The sequence below is a fragment of the Molothrus aeneus genome, chromosome 4 (genome assembly GCF_037042795.1).
Source record: "Molothrus aeneus isolate 106 chromosome 4, BPBGC_Maene_1.0, whole genome shotgun sequence".
Taxonomy (NCBI): Eukaryota; Metazoa; Chordata; class Aves; order Passeriformes; family Icteridae; genus Molothrus; species Molothrus aeneus.
Window position 1 is genome coordinate 45,223,638 of NC_089649.1, and position 23,240 is coordinate 45,246,877.

Sequence of the window (23,240 nt, forward strand, 5' to 3'; positions counted from 1 at the left end):
CACTGAAAGAAGAAATCCTCTTAGATCAGCAATTTGTGTTATCAGGACACGCCTTTAAAAAAACACATTCTTTGCAAAAGAAAGAAGAAAATCTGAAACATGCATTCTTCACAACATATTCAAGACAAAGTAAATGTTTTGTCTTCAAAAAATCCTTCTAGCCCGCACACAGAAATAGCACTTCATGAAATGTAATTTGATATAATCATCAAACAGGGAGTACTATCTACTTCCTAAGTAGAAAATATATCATAGAAAACATTTTTTCCATTAGATAAGAATGGCTGGAGAAGAGAAGACTTTGGGAAGACCTTGTAGCAGCCTTCCGGTATTTAGAAGGGGCTTACAAGAAAGCTGGACAGGAACTTTTCACAAGGGCATGGAGGGAAAGGACAAGGGGTAATGGACTTAAACTGAAAGACAGTAGGTTTACACTAGATGTTAGGAAGAAATTCTGTACTATAAGGGTAATGAGGCACCAGCACAAATTGCTCCCTGTCCCTGGAGGTGTTTGAGACAGGGCTGGATGCGGCTTTGAGCAGCCTGGTCTAGTGGAAAGTGCTCCTGTCCATGGCAGGGGGATGGAACTAGATGATCTTTAAGATCCCTTCCAACCTAAACCACTCTATCATTCTAGGATTCTATGATCATATAGTCTTACTGACACAAAAGAAAGTCAGCAATAGTCCTGTACAAAAGGTATCCAAAATGTTTGAGATGCTGTTAAAATTGCATGGAATTAATTGACTGTAGCTAAAAACACTTTGATTTTGAGTGGGTGCAGTAAAGGAATGCAAATGAATGCAGACTGCCTTCTCAGGTCACCTCTGTGTGCTCTCCCATACTGGGCACTGTAGAGCAGCATCCTGATGCTGCTTTCAAACCCCAGCACCAGGCCTGAGTTACTGCCTGTGCTGTCTCATCACATGGCAGAGCAGCCTGTTATTCAGCCTGCTGGGGTGGAGCACACTCATATAAAAATGGTATATTATTATACCATATTATGGTACATTGTTACTGCTGTATAAATTTGGTATAGCATATGAATATGGTATATATTTATAAAATACCTATCCTGAGGAGCGGTGAGCTGCAGCTCATCGCAGCCACATCATAGCAGCTCAGATCATGGTTTTCCACTCTGTCTTTTTTCCTCCTTGATTTACAGAGAAAAAGAACATCTAGACACATGTATATAGTCATATCTGGAGATCTTAAAATGTAGAAAATTATTCACTAGGTAAATCATTAAATATTTTCAATTTCTGAGACATCTAAAATGCCCACTAGAAGTGAGAAAAAATTTGGCGTAACAGATAATAGAGTGAACAGCAAAAAATAAGGACTAAGGAGAGAAGAAGACTTAAGTTGACAGAGCCTCTAAATAGGCAATATAAAAATGGTAACTTTTCCTGTTACCGCATTCACAAGAAATAGATTTGGATTTCCCAGTTAATTCCCCTTACTAATGTCAGACCACATCCTCAGCTGGGAAGGAAAGAACATTCTGGCTTCTTCAATGGACAGACCTCCCAAAGAGACCAGGATTTCATGCACAAAGGCAGCAGCACAGAATGAGCTTTCACAGAACAGGAAGCATCATTCTCAGCTCTCAGATGCACACACCCTCAAAACATTTTAGACAGATTTCTCCTAGTGCCTTCACTGTTCTCTGAATTTACATCACCCAATGTAGTATTTATCTGCATTGTACTAAGAGCCATTATGTGCACCATACAACATCACTAAAGATCCTGGTTTTTACATTTTCACCGGCATATTTTGGAATGCATGAATACAACTGACTACTAATGTGCCTGTCTTTTAAATTAAGGGGCTTTTTTTATGGTGCAAAAGTTACATCATCTTCTGAAATTCTGGTATTATAGACAAAAAAAAGAATGTGTATGTTGTCTGAGGTTGGTGAATTACTGATGGTTTTGCTGCATAAGCTTAGCCATTGAAAGCCTGGGGTAAAAAATTTGTTATTTGGTACTTTAAAAATAAACTTTCAGCTATTCTAGTTGAAATTATATTGTTTATTTACCTACTTACCATGTCTCATGTTCAATTGTCTTTTTTTTTCTAATTTAAAGATCACTAAAATTTCTCAATATTGTATTTACCCCATGAATGTATTTAATTTGTACCTTCTAGCCTACTTAAGTGGGATTTTGCCGCCATTGTTTTTATTGGTTTTGTTTTCTGTTCATTGCCAAAGAAATTAAAATTACTCAATTTGCAAGACCTGTTGCAGACCAATTCTCATTATGCCTACTTTGCTAGTACTTGAGTCATCCAGAAAGATTCTGTATGTCCTTGTAAGCTATTACTAAAGATATAGCCAAAGAGGGAACTCTGGGGTTGGTTTAAAATTAATCCCATCAAACAATTCATTTCCATTTAGATTACTTTTAGAAGATTATCAGTCAACTTTCATCTAGTTTTCATGGTTTTGGTACAGGCTGGATTATTTTTGAGTCTCTTAATGAAAAATTTTCTGCAAGGCCCTTTGGGTAGATCTTTTATTCTTTAATTTATGATCATTAGCTAAAATTATACCACTATTTAATTTTTTCTTTCTACCGGCCATTATCAATTTGTTGGATTTGTCAAGGAACATTGTGTGCATCTGCTGCATACTCTCTCTTCTTGATGATGCCTAATTTGTTCTCCATTATCAACATCCCTGTATTTCCAGTGGATTTATAATTGCTATTTTCTCTTACACTTTCCTCTCACCTCTGATGCCTTAAAACATACTCATGTACAGATTGTGAAGTCTGTGAGTATATATATCTAATAATTCTTAAACATTTCTCAGATATTGCTTATACTTCAAAGCATGTCTGTAGCTGTCTATAGCAAGTAAAGGAAGGAAAGAAAGGAATTTTTATCCTTTGAAATTTTTTTAAGCCCCAAGTTAAGTGAAGAATTTTGCACTACATTTCAACTGTCCTCAAAATTTATGCTCATGCAGAAGAGAAATTACTTCTTGAGGTGTTTGGTTTGTTCTGAGACTGGAGAAAGATTTACAGTGTGTGTAGGTGAAATAAGGTCTTAGAAAATGGATACTTTGCAGAACCCAAGACCACTTGAAATATAGCTTCAGATATATCACTGTTTGTCTCTATCAGCATTTTTGGAAATTACTGACCCCCAATCTGGAGAAAATCTACAGGTTTGGTACTTTACTCAGGATATTTTATAAATACTAAACCTAGACACCTATCATGATGTAGAGCATAATCAACTATTGATTTTATACATATTTGTAAATAGAGCATAATTTATGGAAAAGAAATAGGAAAACAGTAAATAACAATTGTCTGATAACTGAAGGAGCTGTATCTATAATAAAGCAAGAGTAGCACATCCAGTGCAAAACATATGAATAATTTATTTTGGTTGAATGGTTAAATATCATCGCCATATACAGTTTCCTCCCTTTGAGAGTGCTCAATATAATTACTACAAAAGCTGATATTGTAAGCATGTTTTTTGAGAAAACATCAGTTTCATTCTTGTAGTTTATTGTTCTTCACATCTTTCAAATTCAGATATCAAATGCAACCAGAAGTAATACATGTCATAAATAGTACATGCTTGTCTAATTTTTGAAAATATTGCCACACTAAATTCCAATAAGATATCTGGAGTATTGTATGCCTTTTTTAGCACTGGTGTTTTAATCATGGAATGACTGCAATTCATTTAAGGCAAAGACCTTCAGTCAAAATACTCACTCAAAATGGCATTGGGAATTAAATGCATCATTGGGTTCTTATTCCATATTGTTTCTCAATTTCTTATTCTCCATATGAAAATGTAGAGAAGTGCCAAAAAAGGTTGTAGGTGCCTATAGTGTGAAGCTGGTGTTTATTTTCAGCTACTTGTTTCCAACCCTCTCACACTTCTAATTTGAAATCTAATGCCAAAAGAGGTTGAAGCTCTCAAAGAGAAGAGAATGTGTGCATACTCTGTCACCTTGTATATTTGTAATAGATATTTTCATACAACTGAGCTAAATTGCACTGTTGGGAGACTGGACAATTGGAAAGTTTTATATATGACTTTCCCATTTTCTCCATTAGTGAAATTTTAAACATTTATCTCATGGAGCTCCACCATCATTTCCGTAATCAGGCAACAACAATGGCACTGTTTAGTCCAAGTTTACAATAAGAAGAACACAGTATACTAAGCATCTTGAAAAAGTGGTTGCTACAAAATCCTCATGCATTCAAACTACAACAGCTGGAGAGGATTATGGAAATACACCCTTTTTTCAGTGTTCTGGGTTTTTTTGTCATTTTTTTGGGTTTTTTTCTGCAGTCATTGTAGCCAATTCTAGGACTGCAGCAATCAGCCAGCAAGCCCATGTCCTGTCCTGCCTCAGATTTCAGGGATGTGCAGAAGAATCCAGTCCCCAGACACTTCAGCAATTAGGAATTTTTAGAAATAACTTCACTGTTTTTGTGGGGACTCCAAACTGATTCTTTATTAGCATGGGTCAAGGAGGAAGAGAGCACACCCAGAGCCATCCACAAATCGTGTCCAAGAGGAACTGAGCAATTGTGTAACTCTGCACATGGAGAATGAGCACCCAAATGAGAAAAATGTCACTGTTCCATCAGGCAGCTCTGACAGGAGTGGAAGGAAAGATGCAATACACCTGGCAACCACCTGTTAGGAAACCAGCCTCATCATTTATATTTTTCAGCATGCAGACTTATATGTGGTACACGTTGTCAAATGGGGATTAAAAATGAGTGAGAAAGATTAAAATTATGGTCTGCTCTCTCCAGGCCCAGTTTTGTAATTCATCATTGTGGAAATTGTTAAACTCTAGTCTTAAACACTGGATAGCAGAAGATAAGCAGCATTGTGTCTCTGCTAGAAGTCTGTGCTAATGACAGACAACCAGGAGGCCTCATCCTCTCCTGCTCTTTGAACATTCATGTGCACTTACCAAAAGCAGAGGCTCACAATCCCCAGACCCAGCTCCCCAGACTGTGTGTTCTTTCAGCACTGAGCAGGCCTTTTGCACATCTAAAAGACCACTATGTATTTGAAACATTCCTAAAAACTGCTGAAAGTGCTGAATGCTTTGTATCTGATTGTTTGGAAAGAGTCTTGCTCACAAAATATTTCAACTACTACAGTTCTGCTAACATCTGGACATTTTCCTTACGTCAGAGGTGGATGATGAGATCCAGATGCTATGACTTACTGATGTTTTCATTAACTTCTTAGCAGTTTTGTCTTTGTTTTGTTTACCAACTGCAACTTCTTAAATCCAACTCACATATGTGAGTGTTACTGGGGAGATGGGGAGAAGAACTGGAAAGGAGGGGGGCAGCCAGAGAAATTAAATTAGTTTTTGGCCCAGATCCAAAAGAACTGATTTCTCTTATTACAATACTCTGTTCCAGGATATGCAGTCTGTGGGAAGGTCAGCCCCAGATTATAAGAAGCATTTCACGAAGCTGCTATTTTCAGTAAAAATGAGCTATATGATTTGCTAATTATGTTCTATTTTAAAAGTAAACATGTTAAGCTATGAAGACAACAGGAAATGAGGATGTAAGATAATATTAATGGCAACCTTGTGAACTTTGCATTTACAATCATGCCTAAACCTAATTACCATATAGAGAATATTTATTACTCTGAGGGAATGCCACTATTGGAGCAGACACAGGAGGGAGCCTACTTATATTGTAGGCTACACATTAGGAACTCATTGAATAATTCTTTGGCAACAAACAGTGTAAAAAAAACCAACAAAAAAAAAAACAAAAAAAAAAAAAAATCCCCCCCCCCCCCAAAAAAAAAACCAGAAAAAACCCCAACATATCCAAGAAGCTGTATAGTATCTCTGTGGATACAAATGCCTAATATTTTCTAATTATACAAATTATTATCCTCTACATATTACAGAATTGCTTTTATAAGAATTTAAACCATTTCCAAAGACTTGTTCCTTCAGCTTTTTATCACTGAAAATAGAGCTAATGCTGGCAGAACAGCTTTCTATTCAATGTACATCCTATTAAGAGGTTGAAGTGAATTTTCAAAAACTGACTAAACTTGCATTTGCATTTTATGTAGCCATGCACTTAGTTTTTTGGATTGAAACAGAGAGAAACATCACAGCACATTGATTGCCTGACTGATCAATATCCTTAATAATAAATGTTGCAGCACTGTGAAAGAAATTGAGATAAAGAAAATCCTGTTTTGAAGAGATCTGTTAAACAATCACTGTCAGTGCTCAGTAGGAGAGGGTAACATCAGAATCCATAGAAGTATGTATTATGTACGCCAAAAAAAAAAGCATCAGCCACTCAGACCAGCACAGGCAGAGACCTTATCAATCCACTGAGCTTCCTCCTGCACTGCCATGTTCACCAGCTTGCAGGAATATGGGAAAACAAAAAACGGGCCAAATTATTCCAGTGCAGGAAGTATCTCCCTGTATGGAGTTTGCTCAGTGATATCAGTATTTCCAAACTTTAGAAGATCAATTAGCAGTATAGTTTCTTTTTTGAGTTATGGATGTGTTTGTCTAAGGGTGCACATATCTGTGTTAATCTTATACAGAGGCAGCTAATAAAAATAATAGGAGAGAAATGTTTAGGCAGATTCTACTTCCAGTTGGTAAATTAAACATACAAAAAAAAGAATGAACAAAAGACATTTATAACAGCTAGCCAGTCAGTCAGTTAGTTGGGCAGCAGAAAAAGATACAATAGCAAAAGTAGGTAATAAGATCTGAGAAGCTATTTTCAAAGCAAAGTATTAAAAAGTTGTGACCATATGTGCAAAGATGTAAGATTTTTTTTTACTTCATCCTACTTCACACCCATGTCTCTTGTGATTTGACTTCAAACACATCTTTGATTTCTCATGTTCTCTTATGTGAAAATAGAATGGAGCCTATCCATTGCTGTACCTTTTGGATTATACTGTATTAGAAATTAGAGTGGTTTATGCTTTGCAGTTTCTCCCAAATAGGGATGAGTTTGGCACATCTTTCTGAAGGACCTGAACTAAAAGAAACTGATTGCAGGAAAGGCATAAGGAAAAAGGAAATCTGCATTCTGCTTTTCTCTTCTTCTTTCACATTTTGAGGTCTCTTCTGTGTACCAATACAATTTCATTTGGCAGAGAGAGATAAGACAGAACCAATACAATTGACAGAACCAACCAATACAAGGCTGTTCAGCTTTAGATGATCTTTTTGTTGATGGTCCAAAAGGCTCTTAGTCTCTATCAGTATTCAGTTCAAATTTCACAGCATTCTTTCAGAGTTTCTGCAAGAGCTCCTTGATGATGAAGTTCTGTTTTGGCAGCCATCCTGCAGTAGCAAAGTATCTGCCATGTGAGCTGAAGGAACAACTGGCCTGCCCTGATGAGCCATGGGCAAGAAGAGCTTGGTGGGTAACTGCCTGTCACTGCCAGTCACTGCCAGCAGAGAATGTCAAGGCTTTAAGCTGATGCTGGTCCATAGGACTGAGGAAAACAGAAATTTGTATTGTCTCATGTATAGTTCATATATCATTGAATGTACAATGTATTTTTTGCTTTTACTTTGCTCATTAATCTGATAGTCTTCCAGGTCACTATCTGTGAAATACATAAAAGAAAGTATTATTTCAAAAGGCCAAGTAAGCAGTTCACTTCCACCCAAGGCTTTGATATGACATCTCATGCTTTGAAATATCATTTGTCCATCTTTGCAGTCAGTATTCAGAGCTGAGGGACAGAGACATGACTGTGAAACATTCCCAGAAGGCTGGTGCAAAAGAAGCCTGACCTCAATCCTCTATTTTCTCTCCATATCTGCTACTTGTCAAGACATCTTGATTTTTCCCTCTGTGAGGTACACAGGTGCTTTGTGTGTTGTGCTTTCCTTGATACACTAGCTCTTTCCATGCCTACTTCTCCTCATCCCAAACACATTAATTTGAAGATGGTAAGTTAAACCTTCAAGTATGTGATATTCATCTGCCATGATGTTACCTCTGATCAGTAGTTAATCAAATATTTCTGTTTTTTGAACCCCACACAGAGACAAAAAGCATAAAGTTTTTCAATGCAGATGAAAACAACTTTACTGAGCAACCTGATGGAGAGAGTGTTTACTTTACCTTTACTTTACTTTACTTTATTAGTTTGTTAAGAGTGCTTAATGTCTTGGGGGAGATATAAATTTGAGTGATCTTGCTATAAAAGAGTTCAGATTAAACTGAAAGTTTGGTAGGTTTCAAGAAGCTAAGAAACCCTGGACAATAATTTTGAGGACAGTTGCTGAAGTCAAGCAGAACACTGATTTTTTTTCCTTCTGCTTTTAATTGATGGCGCAGTGAATTAATTTCATGTAATGGATCTGAAGAAGAAAAACTCTTGTCTTTTTCCTAACACGAGAAGGTGCTGCCTAAAAAGGTCTTATTGTGCAGAACCAAGACAAATAGGATTGCAGTCAGACAGTTATGTTGATGAATTTGTTTGTTTTTCTGCTGCAAGAATTTGCTGAATGGACATATCCACAACTCCAACTTCAAATACAGAAGTGCTGACCATATTCCTCTGTGCACCACACATTTTAGAAGCCTGAGAACCTAATGAGGATTACAGTATTGATAAAATCCTGACATTCAATCTTTTAGCCAGAATTAGAGTGGTTTTGTTCACAGTTGCATCGACAAAGAAAAGGAAGATCATGTTTCCATATGATTTTTCAATTAGATATTTTTACATATACTGCATGCATACATACAGACACACACACACACACACATATATATATGTTTCTTGCTATGTTGATTAATCTTCTGGATTTCTACAATAAAGTGAATGAGATAGGAAGAATGCTTAAGCAAAAATAATCTCATAGTCAGAATTTCTCTAAATATTTCTAATAAAGTTCTCTAATAAGACTGTTCCTTGGCTTTAAATCTAATGTTGGGGTCAATCCAGAATTCCCAGAGAGCTGTTTACTAGTTGACTGCCAGTTCATCATTTTTGTGTCTCAGATCATATGGAAAAGCCACAGTTCCTTTTCTGAGCCAAAAAGAATACTATGATCTGCAGTTCTAACCTTCTACCTTATAAATCTCATAAAATCTCACACAGTAACTTGCACATTTGATAATTCTATATGGTTCATTTTAATTTTTAAGTTCAGATATCATTTTCTCAATTTTCATACTCTAGTAGTAACCTCTATAATTTGATTTTGAATCTTTTGTTCACTGGAAGATGAAATTATCTGTAGTCTGTTAAGACCCTCAAACAAGCACTCAGATACTTCAAGCAGGAAAGAAAATTACTGCACAAATATTTATCACTGGCATCAGCACAAGTATTGTAGAAACACAGATTCCTTGGCTCATTTCCCAGCCATGGAAGCTTTTTAATATAACTTGAAGCCACTTTTCAGTTTGGGTCTGTCCTTTGAAAGTACTTGATAAAATCTGTTCCATTTCTTATGGGCATATGTTGTCATCTATAGGCTTTAAGGGTTTGGCCTGCAACCTGACATAGTACAATATTACATATGTTCACTTTGTATAATTTCAAAAGAAACCTCCTTCTGTACCCCTTAGAAATGTGGTAGTGCAGTGAAGTATATGTGCAGTTATGTTCCATGGTATGCTAACCTTACTGAAGCTGGCTGGTGCATATCTGTGTTATAACCCTCTGGAGCTTTTTTTCTTCAACTGAGTATGCAGAACAGTTAAAACAATGGACACTCAGTGAAAGTGGGAAAATGAGATATTAGGTTAGAGATGAAACCTCTCAATTTGCTGATCAAATATTAGATATAAATGTAGATATTGCTAATGAATTTAATTTGGGAAATTTCTTAAGTATCTTGTAATAGGTTATTGTATGTGAAGCAGTAAAATTAGATGATCTCAAACTGGAATACTTTCTCATTACGGAAAATTTAAGTAGTTTTTTACTTATGAGGAGTAAGGAATTTTGCTGATGTGAAAGCAACAATAACTTCACTGAGGAAAGAATGTAGTCCAACAGAATATCCATGTATTGAAGATAGGTATTTTGATGAGATTTCAAAGACCTATAAAAAGATAGTCCACATTTCTCAATCTTTCCAACTACCATGAGAAGTAGAAATGATTTAGCAAACCTAAGTAGAAATGCTTGTAACATGTACCCTTACACTTTACTGCCATTGCAACATTTATGGATGACTATAAAACCTAATTCCTTTCCCACTATCTGAATTCCTATATTGTTCTATCATCCATCAGGTCTTTGTGTTTAAGAACAGAAATAATGACAATCTCCTTTCTTTATTTTTTTTCCTCAGACTGCAGAAAGCAAAAATGATTGCTAAGAAACTTCTCTTATTCCTTTCATGAGTTCATCTTCTTCTTCCATGTTTTATTTAGTACTATTTATAATAGTTCTTTTGCTCATAAGACATCTTATATTGTAATGTCATTGGGGTTAGCATCCTCACACAGCTTGTTTGAAAGCTGAAACCAGTAGTTTCTGATCCCTGAGAGCCCACCACTGCTTTTAATAAGATCTACTGAAGCTGTTAGGAATTAAAGGTCATTACAGCTTTGTGTATATTTGGGCTATTTGGCAAAATTAGCTTGCCATGGTGGCCTGATGGGTAATGATGAGCACATCTGGTTCCATTTCTTCAGAGCTACCACAGCAAGATGTAATTTCAAACATGAGGTTTCAGTATTTACCACCTGGGGAAATCCTCACAGGGATTTAACTCTTCTCTGCCCACTTTAAGATCATTTACTCTGGTTCTTCCTTTGTCTTCAGAGCATCAAACCATTTAATTCCCACCATTTCAGTTTTCTGCCAGGGGCCAGTTCACAATATGAAGTAAAAGATTGTTTGTGACAAGGATAGACACCACCATATGTTCATGTAATGCCTGGAACAGGTGCTGGGCACACTCTAACTTATACATCTCTCCATAGAGTGACAGAGCTGAAGATGAAATTTTGCTTTAGGACAGAGGGTTCACAGCAATGAGCAAACCTGACTTTTTTTCTAAATGGCAGAAAGCTTACATTCTGTCTAATGTGTTGCAAGAAAGAGATCAGAATTAGACCACCAGGAAAATTTGTCTTTAATAAGTAAGAGTATTTACAGAAAATATTTCATTAAAAACATTAGAAACTATGATTTTTCTTATGTTTCAAAGACAGTTCAATTAAAATTTTAAGTACAGTACCACAAAAGGCATAGCAAAAAAAACCCCCACAGATGATTATAGTACAGTTTCTTAGTGCTAGAAATACATGCAATTACCTTTATTACAAAAATTTTATCATAATTAAAATATTACTAAAATATACTGTTCTATACATCTTTTTTTTTTTCTTTTTTTTTTGTTATTTATTTTGCTGGTCATAATTCATTAATTTCAAAGGACATGAGTGGAAATGAGGAACAGCTAAACAGATGTTTAGCTACATACAGGAGTACACCAGACCTTCCATTGTTATTTTCCTGTATTCTCAAAGTAGATAAGGTTAGATTACACACCTGTCTATTTTACCATTAATGCTTTCTAGACAGGATGAGAAATAATAATAATATATTATTCAGAGGTATAAGAGGACTTTATAAAACCCAGGAATAGTTCCATGGGACAAAAATTAATTTATAGTTATAATTTTCATTAATTTATAGATGTTAATTTTCATTAATTTATAGTTGTTCTTGAAAAGCAGACTGCATCTTTACATCCAGTAAGTGTGGGCTTTTTATCTTTTGTCTCAATTATTTGCATCTTTCTAAATCATCATGAGAGCTGAAGAGTGGAAACTCCTTCTCCTGTAAAAAGTCTCTACATGGATTTGTTCTCTTTTTCTTCCTGTTTGTATGAAAGCTGGCATATAATGAAATTAAAGGCAAGACCAAAACAGGTGCTTGGTCTTGAAGCAAAAAGCAAGTAGGGTCATCATCACTCTTAGGGGTAAGCCCATAAAAATGGATTTGACTTCAGGTTCTTAATTGCCATCAGACATCTGACTACTCCTGGAATGTGCAAAAACATGGTGCTTTTAGCAGAAAGGTGCCCCAGCATAGCTTTTGAAGAAAGCTAGAACAGAAGATTGGTAACTCATTAAAAAAAAAGGAAATGGAAATAAAATTCCTGTACTGAGACAGAATCTTATCTGCCTGACTGAGACTTGCTCTCCCATTTGCCTAATACTTTTCAAAAAAATTCTCATGAAACATCTGCAACCTGTTCAAAAAACTAGTCTCGGAGGAATTTGTGTCATCATCCTAAAAACACTTCATGTACTTATGACTAACACAAATAAATCAGTATACCAGAACTAATTTATAATGAGAAAAAAAATCACACTTACCCCCTCCCCTGATGTTTAACTTGTTTACTAGATGAAATCATTCTACTAAAAACCAATACATTACGTAAAAGTACTTATTTTATGGGTACAGAATAATTAGCACTTGGAACTGGTGAACTGGGATAAGCAGGAAATAAACTTCGCCTTTTCATTAGCAAGACACCAATTTCAATCATATTTGAATTTTCTTCCCCCTTAAGGGATTTTTAATACAATTTACAGCTTAACTGAGGTTGGGAACATCATATGATCCAATATGTTGTGTTGAATATTGCAGGGAAGTCCTACTCCAAAATATTTTTCCTATTTGCAGAGACTCAATCTGAAGCATGCCATGCACCATAATGTGGCTGAACTGGTTTTCTTGTCAAAGAGAGCGTTGTTAATTTTAATGGAGTTACCACAAATGCTCAATAGCAAAGTGATACTAACACCAGAAGAGACCCAAAATACATGCACAAGTCTTCCTTTTCTCTTGTCCAGAACCAATACAGAAAGTCCCTCCATGTTGGGAGCCCCATGTGTCGTTCTGCTGCCATTCCAGTACTCCACATCTGTACACAGTAATAACACTTCCAACTCTGAAATGCAATTGTCCAAGGAAAGGTAAAGAGAAAAATCTGCATATTCAGCAGTTTTGACCTTTTAAAGCTAATGTAAGCCCACCCTTTCCAGAAGAGTGTTCCTTGCAAATTCCATACTGTTCAGCAGGACCTGCTTTCTCAATGCTTTCCCTGCAACATGCATATGTAGTGACATCAGCCCATAAAAATTCCCCTGGCTCAGTCTGCTCCCAGTGTAGGTGTGCAGGATGTGACTACAGCCACAGAGAGCTCATCTTCTCACATGAGGGTAGAGGAAATTTTGTAATGCTCTGTCCTTTAGTTACTGTCTGTTACACAAATTAATTCAGAGGCATTTTCGTGGGCATAGTGGTAAAAGGATTCAAACTTTATTCTCACTCATACTTGAGCCCTTGTAGCAGTGCTTAATACCCTGCTTCTTTGAAGTCCCTTTAAACTCAACAGGCTGATAGAAATAGCAGTGAAATTCCATGCAGCTTTAGAAACCATTCTTCTCTCTGCTCAAGGTGAGGATAAGCAGTGTAACAGTGGCTGAACTGCAGCTTTTTAGGCAGAGTAACTCCTTTTAAGAAGAAAATAAAACTGCTGAATCTCTACAGCCAGTCACAGACATGCTCAGCTGGTAGAGACTATGCCTCAGTCTTACCCTATTCTTCCGCCTGTGGGGACAGACTAAAGAAATTCTGGTCTCTTGGTCTAGAAGCAGGCAAGCATGGAGGTGGGTTTTCTGCTTTTTTCCCCGCAAACTCATGGTGAGCTGATGGGTTTACCACTGAATTTCTTGCATGCAAATGAATGCATCCACACTTCACTGGGTATGAGAGCCTTAAGATGGAAATAGCCTTGCATAAAAAAAAAAAAGACAGTGGGGTTCAAAATCAAATTTTATAGTCAAAATATAATTCCACTCTCTAGCAAAAAAATAGACTTCCAGGAGAATCAGTTTGCCACTTGTACCTTAATTTTACTTAAAGCACATTTTAAATATTACTGTAGTGTTAAATAATTTGTAGTAAATTGGAATGTCACTATAGGTAAAAAATAAAAACAAAAAAAAATCTGCTGAGACATACCTATTAGGCAGTTTTGATAATTAAGAGTGAAAGGAGAAATTCAAGAGCAAAGCTCAAAATGACATGCACAACACAAGACACAAATGGAAATCATCCAGCATTGACATTCATTGGAGGAAAATTAAAGGAGCTCACTATTTAACTTCCTACTTTCTGTAAAATCTTGTGAAACAGCAATAAAACCAAGAATCTAAATAACCCATCTATTTCAGCAACAGCTAGTAAAGTAAACAAATAGCAACATGGATGAATCTTATTTTGTCTGTCTTTGGCATGACTCTTCAGTTTCTTAGCAGCTGCTACATGAAAGAGCACTCCTGAGAGAATGGCCTTTGAGTCTCTGCAAGTGTCTTTAAAATTCTGAACTTTAAAATTGGCAGACTCTCTTCAAAAAATATTTTGTATGCATGTCAGGACTGTCATGAGTTTGAGACACTGTGTGTGGTCTTATAGGTCTCATTAAATCCTGTGACTAACTGAGCTAACTACATGCAATATACTATACTGATAAGTGTAATTAATAGGAGTAAATGGGACCCCCTTGACTTATGCAAATAAGGCATCATTAGTTTATTCAGCCATCTGTTCTGATTTGAGGAGGCATTTCTCAGTATGCCAGAAATTATACTCACTTTAGTTTTCCTCATAAATTATTATTAGTAATTCTGACTCATTCTGAAGAAAGATTTCTTTCTTCTCCCACCTGAGTTCATTCCTTACAGATAAGTAAAGATCAGCTCTTCTGACTGGGAATTACCTCTGTCCTCACCATTCACACCCTTAAAATGTCATCAAGAAATCATAGCAGCTGTTTCCAAAGGTATTGCACTTAAGGCAGTAAGTGACACGAGTGCTTTATGGCTCCGTATTTACAAGATATCAAAGTGGTTTCTTAGAGAGTAGTGCAATTTCCCTTCTGCTCTGGGTGCATAAAATCAGTGAACCTAATAAACCAGAAAAGCCTCATTAATGGAATCAACTGTCCTTTGTAAGTGAGCAGCAGAAGCCAGCAGATCAAAGGTGCCCCACTTCCTTCAGTAGTGCCTGCACATCTGTTTTTGTTAGATCAAATATGTGGTTAAGCTTTCTGGTTGACAACAACAAAGCTTTTTGCTATTACTGTTTTTCTAATATATGCTGACTTCAGTTTTCAGCCCATCTTTTTCTATAAATACTTAAGTGTTTTAACATGAAGTTATGGGTCTGATTGATATAAGCTGTGTCTAAGTTTAGCTACAGAGTTAGAAGAGATCTGATGCCCCTCATCTGGCTCATGTAAATAAAAAGATTAGACGTCACTTTGCTGGATTTAAGTTTCCTTCAAAATAACACCAAATGCCGATACTTTTTGCATCTATATCCTGCTACAAACAAGCCCAGGACTGGATCTGCTATTCCATCAGTAGGTGTGCTCTTGCTTTTGAAAAACAGATAAAAATCATTAAGAATAACCTCTGCATAGTTTAAGAAAAAATAAAATTAAATTATCAATTTTTAAGAACATATTTAACTGGGACCAATTTTGAAGAGCTGAGTACTAGTAGATAAAAATCAAATTGTTTTCCTTTTCTTTTTAATAGGAGAGAACCTGTTGAAATACTAAATACTAAATTTCAAAATATAATTTTTTTAACAGCAATCTCTAAGAAATGTTTTCTTTTTGACTTTTTATCAAATAGAAAAACCTTAACACTATCAAATTAAAACACCGCCTACCCAACAAAGTCCTTACTCTCTTTTGGATATTTTTCTACAAAAGATTTTGCAGTAGGTCATGCTTATTGAGTAGCACCTATATCCCATAAGCCTAGACTACCCCATCATATTAGATCAGTAATTGGAAACTACTAGAAGCTACTTTGTGAACAAATGTTTCAGTTCTGAAAGTGGTCATGTATATATATGTGGCTAGCAGCCCACTGAAATTGTAAAACCCTAATCTGATTGTGATTAACAGGGACAAAAATGTGAGGAAAAGGCTAATCTAGTAATATCCTTGACAAAATTTTCTCTGAGAGGACACTAATGGGAGTCCTTGAAATTGCTCACTCTCCTTCCATCTGGCATGCAGAGCTGAGGAAGTTGATCAAAGAAAACAAAAAATGCCACATATTTTTGTGTGGTACCACCCGCAAAAATGTCCGATTAAAGGCAGTGCTCAGTGCCTGATGCTGGTGTGACCCAGCACCCATTGGAAAGCACTTGACTCCTTCCTCCTGCTTTGGCAGATAGGTGAAACAGTACTTATAAAATGAAGAATACTGCAAACCCCTGAGTTAGTCCAGCCTCCAGTCCAGGAGGACTCAGTCATGATCAGGGTGATTGCATTACTCACCAAAAAAAAAAAAAAAAAAAAAAAAAGAAAAAAACAAACCCTCCTGTTTATCTGTTAGAATGCAGGAATGATCTGAACAACTTGTAAAAAAAAATAAAACGTCAAATCTCATGTAAAATATGTCAAGAAACCCTTCTCTCTACTCAGGAAGGAAAACAGATAATTTTAATTCTAGTGTTTCTATTTGTAACCTAACATATTTCTTTAGCAAAAGGAGACAAGCAGTGACTTTAAATAGGTCTGCTTGTTTCCTCTTGTTCATATCACTCCTCAAAGTGCTCTCCACCCTATCCTTTTTTGAGTGATATCCTTATTCACTCTTATTTATGAAGGTTAGGTTCTCCAAGTCACTTATGAAGTCAACAAGGCAAGTTAATCAGGGCTTTAGACCAATAGCAAGTGTTACATTTAATATACCCTAAGTAAAAATTAGAAATAGCATAAAGATAGATTTATAGGTTTATAAAAGAAAATAGATTTATAAAAGGGTTCAAGAAAAATGGATGTATGAAGAACGCTTTTTGTATGCTTGTTTATTTTCTTTCCTTTATTTATTTCCTTTTTATTTGTTTGCTTTATTTATTTCCTTTGTTCACAGATCACTTGGTATTTGTTTAAAACTATACAGTGGTTTGATTCTTACCAACTTTAGATAGCAGAGCAAATATGTTTATATAAAGCTGGATTATCCTCCCCAAACATGGAAATTACAGCCAAAGATCATCTTAATGGAAAACTGAGCTTTTACAAGATTTATTCTTTACACTAAGAACCAAGTATGGAAGATAACAAGCATGCAATCCTAAATTTTCCAACTGCACATAATTTTGCATGCTTGTCTGATAGTGAGTCCAGCAGGGTCTGGGCTGTGTGAATCTGTATATAGAATTTAGAGAAGGATCATAGAATATGTTGAGTTGGAAGGGACTTATCAGGATCATTGAGTCCAGCTCCTGGCCCTGCACAGGACATTCCAAGAATCACACCATGTGCCTGAAAGTGTTTTCCAAACACTTCTTGAACTCTGCCAGTCTTGGTGTTGTGACCACTTCTCTGGGGAGCTTCTTCTAGTGCCCAAACACCCTCTGGTTGAAGAACTTTTTCTTGATATCTACCCTAAATCTCCCAGAACTGTTTCATGCTGTTTCCTTGAGTCCTGTCACTGTTCATGAGTGATCAGTACCTGCCCCTCCATTTCTCCTCTAGAGGAAGTTGCAGACTTCAATGAAGTCTCCCCTCAGTCTCCTCTTCTCCAGGCTGAACAGACCAAGTTCCCTCAGCTGCTCCTCATGCAGCTTCCTCTCAAGGACTTTCACCATCCTTATTGCCCCCCCTTTTACACTGTCTGAGAGCTTAATGCCTTTATGTTGTGGCACGCAAAACTGCCCCCAGCACTCGAGGTGAGGCTGCCCCAGTGCAGAGCAGAGCAGAGCAGAGCAGGACAATCCCCTCACTTGTCCAGCTGGTGATGCTGGGCCTGATGCACCCCAGTACAGGTTCACCCTCCTGGCTGCCAGGGCACTGCTGGCTCATATTTAATTTGCCATTGACCAGGACCCCCAGGTCCCTTTCTGCAGCTCTGCTCCCCAGTATCCCATTCTTCAGCCTATATTCAGTCCAGGTATGCCCTGGCTGCAGAATCCAGTACTTGCCCCTGTTAAAATTCAAGTGTTTGGTGATTGCCCATCTCTCTAATTTGTCAAGATCTCTCTGCAGGGCCTCTCTGCCCTCGAGGGAGTCAACAGCTGTTCCCAGTTTAGTGTCATCAGCACAATTACATAATATTCTTGAAGTATTCCTTCAAGTTTTGTGTCCAAGTCATTTATGAAGATGTGGAAGAGCACAGGGCTGAGGATGGAGCTCTGCTGAACCCCGCTAGTGACCAGATGCCAGCCTGATTATCACACCATTCACTAAAACTCTTTGTGCCTGACAACCTTGAGCCAGTTGCTCACCCATCACCATTAGTGTTTATTCAGCTAAGTGCCAGATATTTTGTCCAGAAGAGAGAGACAATATCAAAAGCCTTACTGAAGTCCAAAAAGGTTACATCTTTCTTTTCTACATTATCTAGGTGGGTTAACCTGTTGTAGAAGGTTCAACAAGCAGAACTTTCACCTTGTGGATCTGTACAGGCTGTGACCAATGACTGTGTTGTACTCCAGGGGCTTTTCAATACTTCCCAGAATAATCTTTTCCATTACTTTGCCAGGCACTCAGGTGAGACTGACAGGTCCGTAGTTTTCAGGGTCCTTCTTCATGCTCTTCTTTAAAACTGGGATGATGTTTGCCAGTTTCCAGTCCACTAGGACCTCTTCGGTCTCCCAAGACTACTCAAAAATCATGAAAAGAGGTTCTGCGACAACATCAGTTAACTCATTGAGGATTCTCAGATGAACCCCATAAGACCCCACAGATTTCTGGGGATCCAGCTGGAGAAGCAAATCCAGGGTCTGGGATTTGATCATTCTTGCAGCAATAATCTTCCAGCTCAGGGCACTGAGACCCCCTTGGTCCATCATGGAAAGATGTTTGTTGAAGACGGAAGCAAAAAATGCATTAAACACCTCTGCCTTTCCTTGTCCCTGTTTATGAGGTGGCCATCCTCATCCTGTAACAAACTGATGTTATTTCTACCTGACTTTTGCCATTAATATATTTGAAAAAAACTGTTTTTATTGTCATCCTCACTTCTGACTAGCTTCAGCTCCAGTTGAGCTTTGGCCACATGAATTTTCTCCCTACAGTAGCAAGCAGCATTTCTTATTCTTCCCATGTCAGCTGACCCTGTTTTTGCTGGGTGTACACCTTTCTTTTTATTATTTACAAGAGAACATCCCTATTGAGCCAAGCTGGCTTTCTGCCTTGTCTGTTTGACTTGAGAAATTTGGGAATTGCCTGCTCCTGTGCCTTAGGAGGTGTTTAAAAAGTAAAAAGCACTGAAGGTAGTGTCTTACAAGCACAAAGCTTACCCTACAAAAAATTTGAGCATGGCCTACATGTATCAAACTGCTCACAAACAGTGATTTTAAGTCATCAACAAAATTAGACCAGAACCTAAAAGTCAGTAAACTAATTATTGATGTGTTGAAAGTACACATTTAACAATCTGAATTATCCAGTAAAGAGCATTTATTTTCAGCTATAGAATAAGTGTTAATTCAAATCCATAAAATTTCTGTAATCCACTTTTTCATTTCAGAACTGACCATTCCTATTTATACCTAAGTGATGGTGCTAATGGATAGTTATCCTTATAGCAGACTAACAAATAACAAGACATTGTTTTCATGAGGATTTTTATGTAATTGTTTCTTACCCAATTTAGGCTAATCCACATAACAGATTAGCAATCTGTCTTGGATAGCAATGTAGTAACACGTGAGAAAGAAAACATGAAGTTTTTGGTGTAACATAAGGGTATTTCTAGAAAGTAGCTTGTGTTCCAGTAGTGGTACTCAGGACAAAACTCTCTGCTCTCTTAGAGATCTTCTTAGGATCTTAAGAGAACAGACTCCCAGTCTTCAGTCTTCTCCAAAAAATATTATTCCAAAGTAGTCTAGTTCATGATTTTTATATCTATCAGTGTGGTTTAGCTGAAACCCATTCTCAGCAAGGGAATCTCCATATGTCATCCACTTCCACAAATGTGCCAGTCTAGATATTGCCTGGCAGCACTGATTTTAGATGCCAAAAATTTCCAGTCTTTCTCTAATGAAACATTTAATTTTAAACCCTGTTGCATTGAAGGAAGTGGGAGTTTTGCCAGGATTTCATCCTATCTGCTTTCTGAAAATGTGCTACATCATGGGACATTCCCAGCACAGCATGGGGTAGGCTGTATCCTGCAGAACGACATCTTTTGTAAACAAGATTTAGAAATCTTGGAGGGAATTTCCTGCTGCTGGTCAGATTGTTTTGAACACCATTGACCTTGCTGCAGATTTCTATTCTAAGAGCAGCTATTCATCTGTGTCCCATCCAATTGCTTTGATGACAGTAACTGCTGGGAAGGTGGATAAGGAAATCTAGAGACACTCATTCCAGTTGTGAGGCCTGCTGATAACCCGGCCAGACTGTGCTCTGGCTGCTCTATACCAATTTAAACAGTTTGGAAGGAAATAACTTCACTGAGGAAGGAAGCAAGGGAATGCGGAAAGCAAACTAAAAAAATTCCAAGTACAGTGCTAACCTAGACCACATCATTTGCCATCATACTACCAACATTCCCCATCAAAACACAGGGCCACCATGCCTCAGACTGCACCAAAAGTATATTTCTAAAATGCACTGGCACTCAAGGCATTCTCAGACACTCTTCAGACTGCTAAGCAGATAAATCTGCACCATTTGTTCCTCCTTTGCAAAAAATGTTACACTCCTTAACAAGAAAAAATATTTCATGCACTTCGAATTGTAATGACCCATTCATGGATTTTTTTTCTGAATACAAGAAAAAGGCACAAAAGTCAAACCACAGGGAGCAAAACTGATTTATTTAGTTTCATATCTTCTAAGTCAAAAAGTCTTCTGTCTTCATCTCTCCTCTATAAAAATGTATTTGTGTAAGAATTATGTTTTAGTGGACTTAATTTCTGGATAGTATTCTTTTCTTTGGTGTCTTTTGATGGTATGACTTCACAACCATAATTTTGTTTTCATGTCTCAAATAATTCAGAGGTCTCACCAACTGAGGCCTCTCCAAAAGCAGTACCTAATCAGATCATAGAAATTTTTTAAACTAAAAAAGAGACAATCAAAAATTGTGTTGATCACACCGCATGAAGAGTATCTACTTAGCAGGGATGGTTTCTCTAGACAGTCTCAACATTTAATAGGAAATCTTTCCATTTTCTGTTTAACTATATAATAAAGAGCAGATGTAGTCTGAAATAGCCTGAAATTATTAGAAACATTAAACAATTTCCATAGCCTACATAACGAGGATCAAAGATTTAGTAAATATTACATATCATCATTTGATATTGAAACCATCAAGTGTATTACATAATTTTCAGTACTTTAGATTTTTATGGGAAGAACAAAATTATTTCTATATGGTGACTTACTAATAGGTCTAAAAGAACAGAATGGAGACTCAATGTATCGGTCTATGTAGGTATCTAGAACTGGAATCCTGATTCATATGGACTAAACTTCAATTTAGTATGTTTTGTTTTATGTTTAGTGCATTCCTGAATGCAAATGATTCATTAGCTCTTCAGGTTCTTGATTTCAACATTTGTATTGTTGTATGTTATAATTGTATGTCTTCAAACAGTTGCAATTTTTACTGGTAAAACTTGCAATGTCTTCAGAAACCCTCCACCAAGAGTTATGTAATGACATCCCAGCTTTAATATCATATGTAAGATATGGCTCAAAGACTCACTGAAATAACTGATCATATTTCCACTGATCTATAATTTGAGTGGCAAAATTATGTTCTAAGTTTGCACATCTATGCAACTTTGGCTGAAACAGTACAAGAAGTTTTACAGAACTATTTATGATCCCAAATGATGCTCATCCCTGAAATTAAAAGTAAATAATACAAACAAAACAGGTTAGATATAGCTTGAAACTTATAGGGTACAGAATGCAAAAGGTAGGTAAAGAGAAATTATATTTGATATCCATCCTGAAATTAAGTACAGAAGTATAAGGATAAAAGATTACTCATAAAATGAAGGAGAATATTCTTTTATTCAAAAGCAGGTATGCAGAATTTATAATCTGGACTTCTTATTCTTCTCTCACATATAAGAATATTAGAGAAATACAAAACAAATTCAAGATACAAACAAGAACATGATTCAGAGCAAGAGTGATGGAATGATAAAGGACAGCACAAAAGCAAACAGCCTATTCCAATGTCATCTTAATATTTCAGTAAAGAGTCAAACATTGAGGCTGTATAATGTTTTCCAGTTTTGATTAGGAGAATAAGAACCAAGCTCAAGCCTGTATCACAGTTGTCCCAGTTGTTAAGCAAACAACAGGTCTGAAGAGTTCCTTGTGGATGCAATACAGATTTTCCTCTTAGGTCTGCAGAATAACCAGTTTCTGGTGTGACTGAGATTTCTGTGCCCGTGGACCACATGCTTTAAGAAGAGTGCTTGACTTCTCTCTATACAAATTAGTGGAGCCTAGGCCTTAGGGCATGATTTTGGTCTGCATTTTCTAGAAGGTTTAGCTACACAGTCAGGGGAACTCATTTAAGATCCCTGACTAATAACTGGGTTTTGGCTTGCTTTCTCACAGACAACTGCACTGTCCTATGGCAGATAGAAGAGATTTTTAGTGTATGGTTTTTCTGAAATTACTGTTTAGAAGATTTGATTTTCTATCAGTTTTCATGAATTTTTTGGAATGGAAGCTGAGCCTGATCTTGTCCTGGTTGTGCATTTAGCTGTCTTTGTATTGGGGTTTGTATCTTAGGCTGAAATTAATTTAATCTAATATTAGAAAAAATAACTGACAGTGCACTCCTTGGATGTAACTGCATCAAGCAGGTCCCCACCACACTCTTGAGCACGTCTAATCCTCCCTGTATCACCATGGCATTTACAAGATATGATTTTTTTTTCCCCTCACGAACCCTTATACTAAGAACAAATGGCTTTCTAGACATCATTGTTCCAAGGAACCTTTTTTATGTCCCCCACAGTAAGGCTACTGAAAGTTTAACCTGTTTTGAAATATCTTCTACTGTTAGAATGCTGCACAAGCAGGACAGAAAAAACCCCAAAAGACACTTTCTACACTTTCCTCTATGATGTTTCCACCCCAATCTGAAGCTCTCTGTTAGGCTTACATAACAATCAGCTATCACCTTGCCTTGTTTCTGTGTTTCATCACT

General features: G+C 36.8%; 1 protein-coding gene across 2 annotated transcripts in view; it reads left to right on the forward strand.

Moving 5' to 3' along the window:
- Positions 1-23,240, forward strand: part of DLC1 (DLC1 Rho GTPase activating protein) — a 214,725-nt gene that overhangs the window by 118,482 nt on the left and 73,003 nt on the right. The window lies entirely within an intron of this gene.